The sequence below is a fragment of the Neopelma chrysocephalum genome, unplaced genomic scaffold, assembly GCF_003984885.1.
Source record: "Neopelma chrysocephalum unplaced genomic scaffold, ASM398488v2 Primary Assembly neopelma1_22b, whole genome shotgun sequence".
In the NCBI taxonomy this organism is placed as follows: Eukaryota; Metazoa; Chordata; class Aves; order Passeriformes; family Pipridae; genus Neopelma; species Neopelma chrysocephalum.
In genome coordinates this window covers 9,930,301-9,945,205 of record NW_020897690.1, presented here as the reverse complement: position 1 = coordinate 9,945,205, position 14,905 = coordinate 9,930,301, and the positions used below count along the sequence as shown (strand labels likewise).

General features: G+C 40.5%; 1 long non-coding RNA gene across 3 annotated transcripts in view; it reads left to right on the top strand.

The window, feature by feature from the left end:
• The first annotated feature begins 946 nt into the window (after positions 1-946).
• Positions 947-14,905, top strand: part of LOC113965728 — a 70,232-nt gene continuing 56,273 nt past the window's right edge. For all 3 annotated transcript variants that reach the window (XR_003533623.1, XR_003533622.1, XR_003533620.1), the window contains exons 1-2: positions 947-1,064; positions 3,221-3,356. This is a non-coding gene — a long non-coding RNA (uncharacterized LOC113965728). The remainder of the gene's footprint in view (positions 1,065-3,220; positions 3,357-14,905) is intronic.

Sequence of the window (14,905 nt, the reverse complement as noted above, 5' to 3'; positions counted from 1 at the left end):
TTGTGTATTCACAGGCGTGAAGAAAGCATAGGCCTGCAGTACTCCTCCCTTTTCTGAACCACGGATACTGTCAGGTGCATTTATGGCTTTGTGTGCCTAGAATCAGCCATTTCTGCCTCCGAGGCCTTCAGGCTGGAGTTCCTCTATTAATAACCTTCCCAAATAATTATTACTGCATTATCACAGCAACTCTGACTCCAGCCCCACATTACACTGAGCTCCATTGAATGTAGTCTATAATGTATAGGTTAGATTTTTATGAGGAAAAAACCAGCTCTATCTGCCTGCCCAGAGAGAAAATATTGCTAAACAGCAAACAAAGTAGTATTTTCGTAAAGGCAACACTTCCCAGGCTGCACACAGCAGTGTGCTTCCAGCTACATGTAATTAGTAGCAAAATCCAACAGGTGGCACAAAAGTATTTGAATTTTATATTGATTTAAATCATATGCCGCTAAATTACCAAATAGAGTGGAGGGGGTATTTTTGGTTATTAAAAAAAAAGGGGGGGGGGAGAAGCATTATCCCGACGCCGCGGACGATGCTCGCCTCTTCCGAGCAGCCAGGGTGAGGCCAGCGGCTCGTTGCCTCTCGGGAAGCCCCAGGTAGCCGGGCTCCGAGCCCCTCTCCCCAGCGCCCCGGGGAGGTGACACGGCACTTCCTTCAGCCCTTTCTCCCCTCGGCGGCAGCGCCTCGGCGGGCGGGACGAGGCGGAGGCCGTGGTCACGGCCGGGGGGCCGGGCGGAGGATTCCCACACACCTACACAGCCACCCACCCACCGTCCACGCCGCGGCCCGTGGGCCCCGGTCTCGGCTGGCGGGCGGGAAGCGGGGCGGGCGCCCTCCACTGGCCGCGAGCGGGGCCGGGAGCGGGGCCGGGAGCGGCTCCCGCCGGCGCCGCCTGCCCGCGGCAGCGCCCGGGGTAAGCGGAGAGGGGAGCGAGGGAAGCTTGTGCTGACCCTGGAGCCCACCTGCCCGCCGTGAATAAATCCACGGGTAAAAATCTTGGGTTTTCAACGCCGCCCGCCAGGCAGCACTAATGGCGGCTTTGTAGCCCTGAGAAGGTAACTGAGATTGTTTTTTTTTTGGTGGACTTGTCCTGGAGGTTTGTGTGGGAGGGAGGAGACATGAAGGTTCTCGGGCACCTTTGGAAATGAGCGTTATAAAGGCACGAGTTGCCTGGAATAGTGACATTCAGGAGTTGCAAGCACAGCTCAGTTTTTCACCTTGAAGTGTAGTACACACCACTAAAAGGGCCTTAAAAAAAGAGGGGGGTGACTTCTTACACAGTGAAATAGTGATAGGACAAGGGGGAAGAGTTTTGCATTAGATATTAGGAGGAAATTCTTTACTGTGAGGGTGATGAGGCACTGGAACAAGTTGTCCAAAGAAGCTGTGGATGCCCTATCCCTGGGAGTCTTCGTGGCCGGGTCAGATGAGGCTTTGAGCAGCCTTGTTTAGTGGAAGGTGACCCAGCCCCTACGGTAGGGGAATTGGAACTAGATGCTCTTTAATGTCACTTCCAACACAAGCCACTCTGTGGTTCTGTGTTTTCATACTATGAACATCAGTTGCGGAAATACTAAAATGTTAGTCTGGGCCTTACGAATAGATTCACAGCAGTGTAACGTAAGTTAGGTAATTGCTGTCTTTGTTTGCTACTAAATGATTGTAGTGCATCAGGTGGAGCTTTACTGACATTTTTGTTTCCAAACATGAATGTAGGAGACATATCAATGGCTTAAATTCTTATGCAATGGCACCCCTAAACCTGAGATTTAAGTGCAAGTCAAGGGCCGAGAAAAAGTTGGCCAAGATACCTGGCTTGCTGAATTGTCTGAGAGTGAGGCAAAGAAAAAGAGGTGAAAGAGAAGTTGGGCAATTGCCGTAAACTAGAAAGGGAGCACTAGTTTTGCATAAATATTTGCAGCAAAGGTCTGTAAGAGACTTACACCGGTGATAAAAGATTTTAATTCATGCCATTTTACTTTACATATTTATTCCTAATTAAACAAAGAAATTGTTTCAGCTTCTTAGTGAAAAGTTCCTGTGCAGGTGCTTGAAACAGGTTCAATTTCCAAGGAGCAAACTGATGATCTCTATTTCTATGGGACCAAGCTGGAGCAAATCGTGGTAGCAAATGGCAAATGTAGTGCCATTAACCAGAAGGGAACTTCGATTTGAACTTAGAGAGCAATCAAATCACACTGCTAAGCAAATGAAGGAGCTACAGGCCTTAGAAGCAACTAGTTCTTAGGATGTGGGACTGGGCAAGTGCTGTGCCCAGGTTACAAAACACACCTGTAATATCTGTGTTACTGGGTTTGCAGGCCATGAAAAGTTCAGAAGAAGGTCAGTCTAGTAAAAGATTGAGGAAAACCATCATAGTTCATTTGTCTAAATATCCCATTTTGAAAAAAAGTCAGAATAAGTGAATGTAAAGACTGGAGCTGGAGGAATTAGGTGTTTTCCTATCAAACAGCTTGTCCAGCTGAGCAGATCACAACCTTTGAAAGGTACTGGGCTACCCAGATCTTGTAAAAGTATGTGAGGTGTCCTTCTGACACAGGCCCAAGAAAAGCATGTCCAAGTACTATTGCTGATGGTTTTGTAGTAATGAAAAATCAAGAGAAATGCCCCAAATTCAGTTATTTGGTCTTTATGTGGAAAACAAAACAAAAAAGAAAATTATCTGGACACAAAGAACATGCCTATAAATTTGGGTAGAGCTGACAGTTACGAGTCATGACTTTTTAGATGTGAAAAGTCATTCAGTTGTTGGAGAAATTGAAGGATATAAAATAGAAGCAGCAAATAAACTGCAAGAGCAGCTCTAAAATTTTAGTTCTGATCTAGGCAGCTGGAGAGCAGTGACAGAGGTTTGACTGTGAAATGCACTGGCATGGTGACTCTAGTCAAGGAAAGCTGTTAATAGATATTGTAAAAATAAAATCCAAGGAGTAAACATGTAGGTAATAAATAGAAACTGCAAAATATGAGGTCTCTGAGAGCACCAATAGGCTTTAACTGCTCTAACCAGCCTCACATGGGGCCTCTGTCCACAACCCTGCTCATAGACCCAGAAGTGCCATTTCAGCTCCAGCTTAGGACTTCTGGTGTGCCCCTAACTCCTGGAGAGACCTCAGACCTGGGTTATAGGTAGCTTGTGTTCTTTAGATGTACTTTATTGCCTGTCTTCTGTTTTGTCTTTGTTTTCTAGGTTGATTTTGGACCTGTGTTGTAACCTTATTTCTTTCTCCTTTTGTTCCTGGCTGGAGAGCCTGTGTGATCTCTGGACCTAGCTCATCATTTTGCCTTCTCTGGGACTATTGGAGGACCCTGTTACCAGACTACCAGTAAGTAGTGTGATCTATGTACTGTGTTCAGATGTGGGACTGTGCCCTGGTCAGCACAGGCACTGCCTGCACTGAGTCAAGCTCGGCCTGTGGCTTTCCCTCCCTTAGGGAGCAGCTGGCCCTTGCTGCTTCCTGACACCAGGTAAATCCTTCCAACTCATTAAAATCAACTGGGTTGTGGTTGATAACGTGCATTTATCCAAAACTGAGATGACTGAGCATGAGTATTTGACCTCTGAAATTTGACAAAGAAAGCTGGAAAGAAAAAATAAAAGGGTTGAAATAATAGTTGGCTTGGATTCCTATATGATAAATAACATTTAATAAGTGTCAGGGAAAACATCCTAAAATTTTATCCATCTAAGTTCCTCATGCAGGTGTGGGCTAGGTGAGGCAGATTGCAAGAAAGCAGTAAGCTTTCACAGTTGTTTTTTTTAGTGAAATGTTTCCTGGCTCCAGGGATAGAAACCATAATGGCAACTAGATATAATGAGTGAGAACTCACTGAGGAGGAGAGATTTGTTGAGTCTTGTCTTGAAACTTTCTTAATGGGATGAAATTAGCAGAATTCCTTGAAACAGAAACAACTCCCTGACAGTTTTGCCAAATAACCCTCAAAACCAGCAAATACTCAACAAAGGGGAGGGTTGCTGCATAGCATGAAACTGTGGACCTGTTAGAAGTGGGACTAGAAAAAAAGCATAAAGGGGAACGAGAAGCTCTTGTTCTAGAACATTGCTAGAATTTCTTAAAGGAACAAAAAAGCCAAAATAGATGTAATGGATGGGAGTAGCATAAGCTGTTTTCTGAAGAACACTGAACCACTTGGTAGCCATCTGACCAAGTAACCCCATCAGAGAAGGGAGAAGTATTGGAGGTTATGGAAAATCTATCAAGAAGCATGAATGTTCACTATCCCTGACTACTCATTGCAGTTTGTTTCTTTAGCAAGAGCTGAAACAGGTAGGATAATAAAGAATACAGTGTGGCATATGTCTCTGTTTTCGTAGCATGGTACGATGATTGTGTCTCATAGTAGAAGCATCCAGAACTGAAACATTAGTAATAATCTGTAATAAGTATATGGCAAAAAGTCTGAAATTAAGCCCAAATAAACCAGAGCTACTTCAAAAAGAAGTTGTATTCTTTTGGCCTGTGGTCAAGGAAGAGGGAATTCCTGCTAGTGATGACAACATATACTATATAGGGATTACTAGTACTGTAAGAGTTCCCAGATGTGTGCAGTTTTACAGCTTTTAAAAATAGCTGCTTTTGTGCATGGAAGAGGAAATCCATTTGAATGTGACTTGACACTGACACGGTTAAAACCAGCTGTGTTGGCCTCCTTGGGTTTCAAAATGGATTCTTGCATGCTTGAGCTTGGATGGTCTTGAAACAAACAAAAAGGCTAACAAAATCAATGGCTTATACAGAAAATCTGAGCTTTATAAAAATAGAAGAAAATGCGTCACTGAGTGTTGGGTAAGTCTAAGGAGTATTTTCACTTTTTAGGACTATAAGGAATCTCTGTGTCTTAAGACACTGTCTGCATTTGGCAGGTTGCTCAGAGAAACTGTGGATCTCTCATCCCTGAAAGTGTTCAAGGCTGGATTGGATGGAGCTATGGCAGGAGGGTTGGAACTCGGTGATCTTTAAGGTCCCTTCCAACCCAAACCATTCTGTGAGATATGCTCTCTCCATCAGTTTCGGGAGGCAATCTCTTCAAATTACAGTCCAAGGCATGTGTTGTCTCTTTAGATACCAAGTCAGGTACAATACTTAAAGATTTCTGAGATCCACTGAGGCCATACAGTATTACCCACCTACGTAGCTATGTGTGCTAGAAATGCTCCTGAATGGATCAAAAGTGACTCTTGGCATTTAGGAATAGAGTGAGTGAATTAGGTTTTCCAGTTAAAGTTCATGCAAACACAGATATCCTGGGGATAGGCCTATGGTCACAGAATGGACAATTTCATAACCATAGGATAGAGCAGTCCTAAGGAAAAATGGAAAATGTGTGTTGTTACCATTGAACTTACTACTTCACTAATGTAGTAATAAGATAGTTTTCTATGAAAGTGAGGGATGATAAAGAAAGCCTGATCTCGTATATAGCAGTCTTAGACTAGGACAAGAACTAGAAGGTACAGGGTTATTCAAGACTGTGTAGATGGTTGGCTCAGTGTGATGGAACTCTTGTATGACCATGATAAAAAGGAATAAGCAGAAGAAAATGTGAAGTCTAAATACATGTTCAAAATAATGATTTAGTGGAAATAGAAGAGAGGTGATGTGACATGACGGAGAAATTAGTAGGGAGTTTTGTCTGGGGAAACAGGAGTACATATATTAAAAACTCCCAGTTAAGCCCACTCAGATTTTCTTAGTGATGGGGTGGGGGGAACCAAAGACCACTATAATAATGAGAGTTTGTGACAAGCTACCAAACCAGGATGATCAGCTGCATGGGTATTTTTGCTAGTGAATTGCAGAATGATGCCATGTAGAATCTGCCAAAGGGGGACAGATATTCCATAAATATTTGAGTAGTAAGGACATGCATAATTTTCCATTCTGCATGAAAAATAAGAAACAGTAAGATAGCAGCTTTTTGAAATTGTTCTTCATTTACTGCAGGTGAAAGAAGGGCAGAGAAAGGAAAAGATCAAGTTACTCTGTCCTGAGAAGCACAGCAAAACTGGGAAGATAATGGCACAAAATAGAAACAAGTTGCACAGGTAGCAGGAAATAGTTGTCTGCATGCTCTAGCATTAAGAGGAAAGTCAAATTGCCATTCTGTGGAGAGGCAAATTTGGTTAGTTTGGACAAATAACACCTAGGAGGAGGATGTCATTAATGTGTTTTTTGTTATCAGTCTTCACTAAAATGACCATCTGCAAGAGGTAGCTAATTCAATGCAGTGCAGTGAGAAAGAAGTGGGAATCTCAGCATGGAATAAGACACTTACAGTTTAGAGACAGTTAAGATGAGGTAGATACTGCCAAATTGGTTGAGCCCGAGGTACCTCCTCCCAGAGTAACTGCAGAATTACCTGCTGTAATCAACAGCCAGACCTGGGATGGGGTGATTATTTGTGACATTGTAGTGTGTGAACTCTGTGTTGGCAACTGAAGTGAAATTTGTATTGATACTTGAAGTCATTTTGTCTTCTGCTGTTCTGTCACTGGAGAGTGACATAGCTTCCTGTCCTACAAAGTTATTCCAGTTTCCCACCTGTAATTAAATTCTGTGAAGCTTGCTCTCCTGCATCTAAAGATACACAGCTGCCACACCAGAGGATTTTAGACTGCAGGAGGTGAGGGTGTGCATGCAGGGATGGCAAGGGTTTATGCAGGCTTTTGCTGTTTCTACCTGGGGAAGCAAAATAAAATAATTCTCCCAGTGGGGGTGAAAAGGGATGTGGATATTCAAGGAAATTCTTGAGCCATTTTATGCAGCCTGTTTCCACCAACATGTTATTTTTCTGAGTTTACATGTGCATTGATTTAAATAAGGTATCTCTTGATAGGTTTGCTTCCAATAGTTGTTAGTCTAAATAATAGTCACTGAATGATAGGCTTTACTTGGGCTGTTTGTTTAACTTGCATCCTTGAAAGCTGGGCAAAATATCAGTGTTTGTAAATTCACTCCTGTACTAGGCTTAAGGCAATACAGTAATTCTAATTCTAGTCTGAAACTGCTGATCTGTTTAGTTAAAATCATATCAAATGTAGTAATCATTAGTCATTTTTCTTTCTAGGCAACATTGCCTACTATTGTTACGACCCACCCCTGAAGGCGAGAGTAACTAAGGCTCTTGTTAATAGGTCCCTTGGGGTGGATTAGGGTGAAACGACACTGAATGACTGGTGTGTCTGTGTGTGTATATATATATATATCTATATATATATCTATATATCTATATATATATATATCTCATCATGGCTAGGCTTCGCGAATGAAGATTTAGGAAGGGCTCTACCCACGTTTGTTGCAAGCGCGTTGGTGGCTAAAAAGGCCAATACGAGAAAGGCATGTCCGGTTGCAAAAGGCACAGCAGAAAGACTCCTTGGGTGGTATATTCTGCAAGGCACAATTCTTTCTGCGTTGTCTTTTCTCCTCAAGGGTGATCCTGTGTGCTTTCTCAAAAACATCAGCAGCGTTATAGATGGTGTGTCTCCAGGCCTTCCGATTGGAGGCCAGAGTAGACCAGTTATGATGATCAATATGGCCAAGGCTGAGATGTTGTTTCAGGGGCTTGTGTCTTTTCTTCGGGGCTCCTCTCTTACGGTAGCCAGTGGCAAGTTCACCATAAAGCAGGATCTTAGGGAGGCGGTGGTCCTTCATCCTGGAGACGTGCCCTGGCCAACGCAGCTGTGTTCTCAGCAACATGGCCTCAATACTTGTGACTGCTGCTTGTTCAAGAACAGATGTATTGGTCACATAATCTGACCAGTGGATGTTTAGGATTGTACGGAGGCAGCGTTGATGGAAGCGTTCTAGGAGACGCAGGTGGTGGCGGTAGATGACCCATGATTCAGATCCATATAAGAGAGTACTATATATATATATGGTTTATTTTAGAACAGTTTGGTTGTAATGGAAAGGAGGTATGTAGCTGTTTCGGTTATTATGAACTATAGTAATATAGCAATATAAAAGTATAAATATATCACTTAAGAAAGTATATAAGGAAAAGAAAGAAAGATAAATAAAGGATAAGATTAGATAGTGGAGAGAAAAGTTGTCACCATCCGTGAACCCCATGACCTGGTTGGTCAAAATGATAGTTGCAGTCTTGATCCATCAGGGGTTGGGGAAGCCCCAAAACACAGAATTCAATGGGTTCAATATGTGTTCAGGTCAGCTGTGAATGCCCAGGTACCTCTCCTGGGGGGAAGTTTTACACTGGGTGTTGCAACACTGTAGATCATGCGCAGTCCTCTGTTGATAGGCCCCAGAAATGAGTCTGGGACTGCTTCGAGGGTCTTTGATGGTTTATGACCCCTTCTAAGATATGACAGCTGCCTCTCACTTCAGCATAGTTGATGCCTCATCAGAAGGGATTAATACCTTGAGGCCTGTGTGTGAATGACCTGGTACTTCCCTGGGGGGGGGGGGCAGTTTGACTCCTGAGCCAGCAGTGTAAGGGAGAACATTGGCATGATAAAAATCATTATCCCACCTATCAGGATTTGCTTCTTATAGGTCTTCTCCCATATCTGGCTCAAAATAAAGCTTGTTGCTTAAACAAAGGTTGGTTTGTTGTGGTCATTCTCCGCTGGTGGGTGTGCACCACTGCTATCCTATGCAAATCAGAGGTTTTGTCATCACACACAGAAAACTCTCCTCCTCCCCTTTGGTTGTGGGGTGCAAACCTGACCTCAGCAAAGTATTCTGCTGCTTTTGCAAAAAGCCAATTGTTTGAGTCATTAACCATTAACATTTCAATCTCTCACATCTATGGAAAGTAAATTAGATAAAAGTCTTATTTTTGTGGTATTAAAAACGAGCACTTTGGAGATATTTTTTCATAACAGAATCATACTTTCTTGGAGGTTTAAAAACTTTGAATAAGATTTTTATTCTCTGCTAAACTATGAGATGTTTGGGTAACATTTTGGAGAAAAATACAGGGATTGTGTATATATATGTGTGATGTAAAGACCTCTGTGCAGAGATGCTGAATAGATATACAGCATATATATGTATTTTGTATACACACACATAGGCATGCAACAAAGATCCTTTTAATAGGGTTTTATTGATAAGGAGAACATAATTCCTTAAATACACATGTAGGGAAAAGACAGAGGTACTGTAGAAATACAGCGGTTACATACTGCTATGTAAGGGTTATTTTGTGATGTATGTATATGTATATGTGTGCACATGCATACTCACCTGTGTGTCTCAGTCCTGATGCCAATGGATTCATCACCTGAAGCTGATTCTGTTGGTCATCATCTGTTGTCACACACACAAGTCAGAGGGTCTCCCAGAGATGCTTCTGTTACCTGCAGAGCAGTGGAGAATAGGCTATATGTGAATCCGGCAATCCCGCCATAGTCTGCAGTTACTGAATGTCTCCTTGTGCTTTGAGAGAAGTGCTGAAACTGCTTTTTTGTCTTTGGCAGTACAAAACGACTTTGTGGGTGATAAGGATCTTTTTTTGATTGCATGAACTAAAGATTAAATAGCTATTAATATACTAATTACTGAGACATGAATCTAATGGTGTGGTTGTGAAAAGTGTCACAGAGTATCTTAGAGTGAGAAGTGTCTATAATCACTCTTAGATGACTGAAGTACATGCTGCTGCTGATACTAGATGTGGTCTTGTATCTTACACCCCAGCCTTCTCTTGCGTACAGTTCTGTCCCATCCCCTATGCTGGCAAAAGTTTTCATGTAGCCGTGCTGCGAGCTGAATCTGTATAGCCACCTGTGGGAATAGTAACCTGGGAGGAAAAAAAGAGGAGATCAGACACTGATGTGACTCACATTGCAGCTGTCATAATAATTGGACAAGGTGAATTGTATGTAGGCATGGCTGAGGACAAGGCAGGTATGCAGGACTTCCCACTTGGCAGCAGGCCACCTTTAGTTTCTGGATCCAGGGCTGAAGTGACTGCTCCAGGTGAGATCAGAAAATGTATTTTTTGTGTTACTCTAACTGGTGACACAGATAAAAAAGTCACTCTGAAAACTGACTCCAGAAATGGTCATTCTCTCAGGAGAAAATATAACTCAAATAAATATTTATCACTGACTGATGTGCCTGTTTTGCCTGGTTTGTCTTCTTGGCAGAATCAAGATCTAAAACAAAAAAAATCATTCTAAGTAATTTGTAACATACCCATCATACATAAAAATCAAACATACTACTTTTAAAGAGCTGCCTGAAGATCACTGCTAAGTGATAGTGCAGACTGTAGTAAATTAATTTCTCAGCAACATGACTTAGATTTGAAGCATGCATGGGTCAAAGCATGAGTGAAAGGTGACACTGAAAGTTGCTGAATTCTCAAGATCCCCAGGATTTTCACACCCCTCTTTTCATGTGGTGGTGGAAAGACACAGCTAGCATGGGCTGGCATGTCCCATTCCTCTTTGAGTTTATGGAATGGCAAAAAAGCTGCCAGAACTATCTTCATGCAAAGACAAGGATCTGAGAAACTGTTCTGCCTTGAAAGTCAAAGCTCAACCTCTTGAGTCTTTTTCCAACCTTTTCTTGTGCATTGTCAACAATATTGTCCTCTGATGAGGAAACGAGGGGAGAGGTTGCAGTCTCCTTATTATCATATTTGCTGGTAACACTGGAAATAAGTTTTACTCTTTCTCATTTAAGAGTGTGTAGTGATTTGAATTTTTGGTACTTTTACCTCATTTGTGATAATTTCTGTTCTGTATTCCTCTTGTTATCCATGCTGATTTTCATACTTAGTCACCAAAGTCTGTTTGAAAACAGATGCAAAAGTTCTAATTCAGCTTCTGGCCCAGTTTAGACCATCGTTGTTCTTTGTTCAAACTCACCAAATCTACCTTTATTAATTAATTTGTTAATTTTTTATTTTTGACTCTGCTTTGATGTACTGTACCAGGAAAAAACTTGGTAAGTTCCATTCAATTTCCCTGTTGTTGTTGACATAATCCTTGCTCCACTTTTTTGCTCTTCACTTGTAGCTAATAACCTACTTTGTGATGTTTCTTAATTGAATCAGATCTGGAGTCTGCTCCAGATGTCTGGAATTCAGTTTCCTAGATGTGCTACTATCTTTGACGTAAAGACATTCTAGTCTCTGAATTCCTTAATTTGGCTCCCCTGAAGTTTATGCTTATGATGTTGATAATTGAGTTATGAAAACATTATTCCAGTTCTTTGATTTAATTTATACTGACTCAGCTTTCAATGTTAAACTATTTAAGTCTTCATTACATGGCAGAATAAAATTTAAATGATGAAAGTTTTTGTTAGCTCTGGCTATTTGCTATGCAGGTTTGTTGGCTGTAACATGCTTGCACCTATATCACTAGCTGTTGTTACTATAGTTAGTTCTAATCTTTGTGAGGGAGTTTGCCCTTGTTACAATAGATATTGTCACAACAGCCAATAGTATTTCTCTTTCCAATGATGTTGCAGTGATCATTATCCCAGTTTATATCTGACCATGGATCTCATAAACTTTCATCTTGATTCCAGCGGAAACTCTTTAAACATGGACTTTTATAAAAAAAAGTATGCGTTATAACTTGTTGCATATCCCAGTGCTGTCATCTTTAGAATTCTTTCCTGAGTGGTATTTGTCCTTCCCTATCTATACTCCAGTTTTGATTTTTATGTTATCAAACTTCTGTTTTCTCCTTTACATTCATTTTCACATCCTATAAATGTAATTCAAGATCTTCCATTGTATTGAGAAAGCTCTTGAGAGTTGTTTACACATCAGAGTTGTTTCCTACTCTGTTGCTTATATAGAGCAGACTGAGGCATGTCATCTTCTGTTACGTGATTGCTGTTCACAGTCTTAATTCTTTTTATTTGCCATATGTTCTCCTGCTACCACAGGTATTTTTAATCCATGTCTGAATTCTTACTTATCCTATGTTTTGTCTTTCCACTTGTGTTTGGAGATCTATAATTTTTCAGTTTAAAGCTGTTCTTATCTGATGTGTCAGCTTTGATCCTAGATAGCTATTCTCTCGGGCGTTCAAGTCAAATTTACCTCTTGAAAAATGACTTCCTTCAATAAATGTACCTCAACAGGCAGGTACTACAGAGACTTCTTACACCACTCATCATTTAGCTATTGGTTAGTCTGTTCTCTTATTAGTCATTTTACTCCTTCTCAGGTGACTTGATGTCCTTGAAGTTCACACAAATATCTACTTGTTTGCAAGTATTCCCTGAAACAGTTAGTCCTTGATATTTTTTTTTTCCAGTGGGAATTGAGCAATATTGGTTTTGGGGGGTTGTAATTGTTTTTCAGCTTTCTTGTGATGTTTCCCGGTTCTGGGTCCACCTGCCAGTTGCACCTAACAGACATGATTCCATTTTGGATTTTTTGATCCCCTTTCATGAGCAGACTGTCAGTAACTAGTAAGGAGCTGTGATAACATAGTCTTGCTTTTCCACATGATGCTGTGAATCTCCAGCCTTTTCTTATGAGTGCCATTTTTATTTCTGTCTGGAACTCTGTTCCTTCTATTTTCTGTCAGTGTTTCTGTGTACTGCCTTGGTTCTCTTTCAGTTTCCAGTGCCTGATATTCTTGTTGTCTTATTTCAGAGCTAGCATCCATTTTTGTCCTTCCTGCTACCCTTATTTTTTACTTTTTTTTTCTTCTCTGGGGCATCAAACCTCCCTCTCTATTCTGTTTCATCTTCAAAAGTTAGTCTAGTCCTTTGATTTCACTTTGTCTTTTTCTTTTGTGGGCAGATACGCTCAACTAGCAGTTTTCCACCTTTTCTTGTTGTGCCATACAACTGAAGGTTTCATAGAGAGGCTCCTCTCTTCCCCTCTGTTACAAAAGACAAGTTGACTCTAACATCATCAATTGAATTCTGAGCCTTTATGAGCCCACTGCATGTACATTTCCCAGGTGTCCACTGAAGGATAATGGAGATCCCACTGTTTCATAACCTTGTATCCTTACCCTAGTACACTTCAGGGATAACCATAATCCTTTGTTGAAATCTAATTGCCTATACCTAACCATCCCTTCTTGGAGTTGTGACCAGAAGACTTGGTCGCTCGTCTGGCACGCACTCCTTTTTTTTTTTTTTAAATGTTCATTTATTGAACTACTTGATTAGGTTGAATTGACCCCAAATTACTTGCTGTTCTCAAAGATGACATAGTCATTGTCCTATATGTTACTAGTTGCACCTTGAAACTTCATAATGTCTCTTGGTAAAGATACTACATATTGCGTATGCTATTGTACTATTAAATGAGGTAGGGACAAGTTGTGTTGGTCTTGCTCTACAAGATTTTTTGTTTAATACATATATGACTACGTGGTAATTTATTTAAAAACTCAAAACATATTGATAACTTGGAGCAAATGCATATTGCCTGTGTGTGTTGCGGAGGGAAGTCTTTGAATACCAAAAGAAGGATGCTGTGGGTAAAGAACCTGAGTATAAAAAAAAAGAAAAAAATGTGTTCAGGAGAGAATTGAAAGCATAGGCATGAATAACAAATCATTTTTCTGTGTGTGTTTGAAAAGTAAGCGTTCTGGAGAACTGCAAGTCCAAGAGGTGATTAACTTATGAAAAAGGAGACAAAATAGCTGAAAAATTAAACTTTTTTGTAATTTTTTTGAATGTATGTACATTTAAGAAGAACTGGGGGAGATTTTTCAAATGGTAAAGCTTTTTGAGGGGGGAAAATGTTGGAGGATCTTTATCACATCTATTTCTTGATGTATCTTTCTCAAATCTAGTTATTGATGGATGAGGTCTCTCGGCAAATGGACCAAAAGGACAAGAAGAAATCTATAGACAGAGATGACATGCACTCAGGAGCTCTAAAGAAACTTGGAGATGAAACAGCTCAAACATTACTATATGCCAGTAAATTCATTGTTAGATAAGCTAGAACAAACTTTTTTGAAGAATATCAGTATTAGATGGACAAGTAGAAAACATCTCCTTGTGATAAGCTTTCATCTTCTGTTTAACAAAAAAAAAAAATCAAGTCTGTCAGTGTTTTCTGGATTTAGTAAATGTATTTCCCAAAACAATATATCAAGGTTTCTTGTGAAAATCTAAGAATTAAGAGACCGTGGGATAACAGGGAAGATTCTCATATGGACTAATAAACTAGGATAAAGGAGGGCATGGATAAAACATAATCTGTCACAGTGGAAGGAATTCGCCAACATAGTCTACTATTCTGTGCTGCAATATGCTCGTTAGCATATTCATAAATGATCAGAAAAAGGAAGAATACTTAGGCAACAAAGTTTGCTGATGATACCATCTACTGATGATAAAGAACTGCAAAGCAATCCAAGAATGATATGATAAAACAGCTGATTAAATTCAATGTAGATTAATAGATAATAATGCCCTTGGCAGGGGGGGAGCAAGGAAAGAATGATCCTAATTTTACGTATTCTTGGATGGGCTGTGAGTTGACGATTATAACCCTAAATCTCATTCTAAATGGTAATAGATAGCCTTATGGAAAGAGGAGAGCAGCGCTGACTGGCAGTCAAAAATCAGATGGAATATTATGAATTACTGTGAAAGGAACAGAGAACAAATCAGAACCTCGTTATGCCACTTTGCAAATTCATCATGCACAATCATTGTGAATATAGTATGGAATGCTCATTTTTCAAATTAAAAAGAATGTTATCAAATGAGAAAAAGCATTTGAAAGGAAAAAAAAGGAGATGGGGATGATGTAAGAATGAAGTAGCCGAGTTTCATTTTTTAACAGAAAATAAAAGAAAAAAAAAAAATATGAACTTGTTTGCCCGTATGATATGGCTGAACAGCCATTCTCCTCTCCTCTCCTCTCCTCTCCTCTCCTCCCC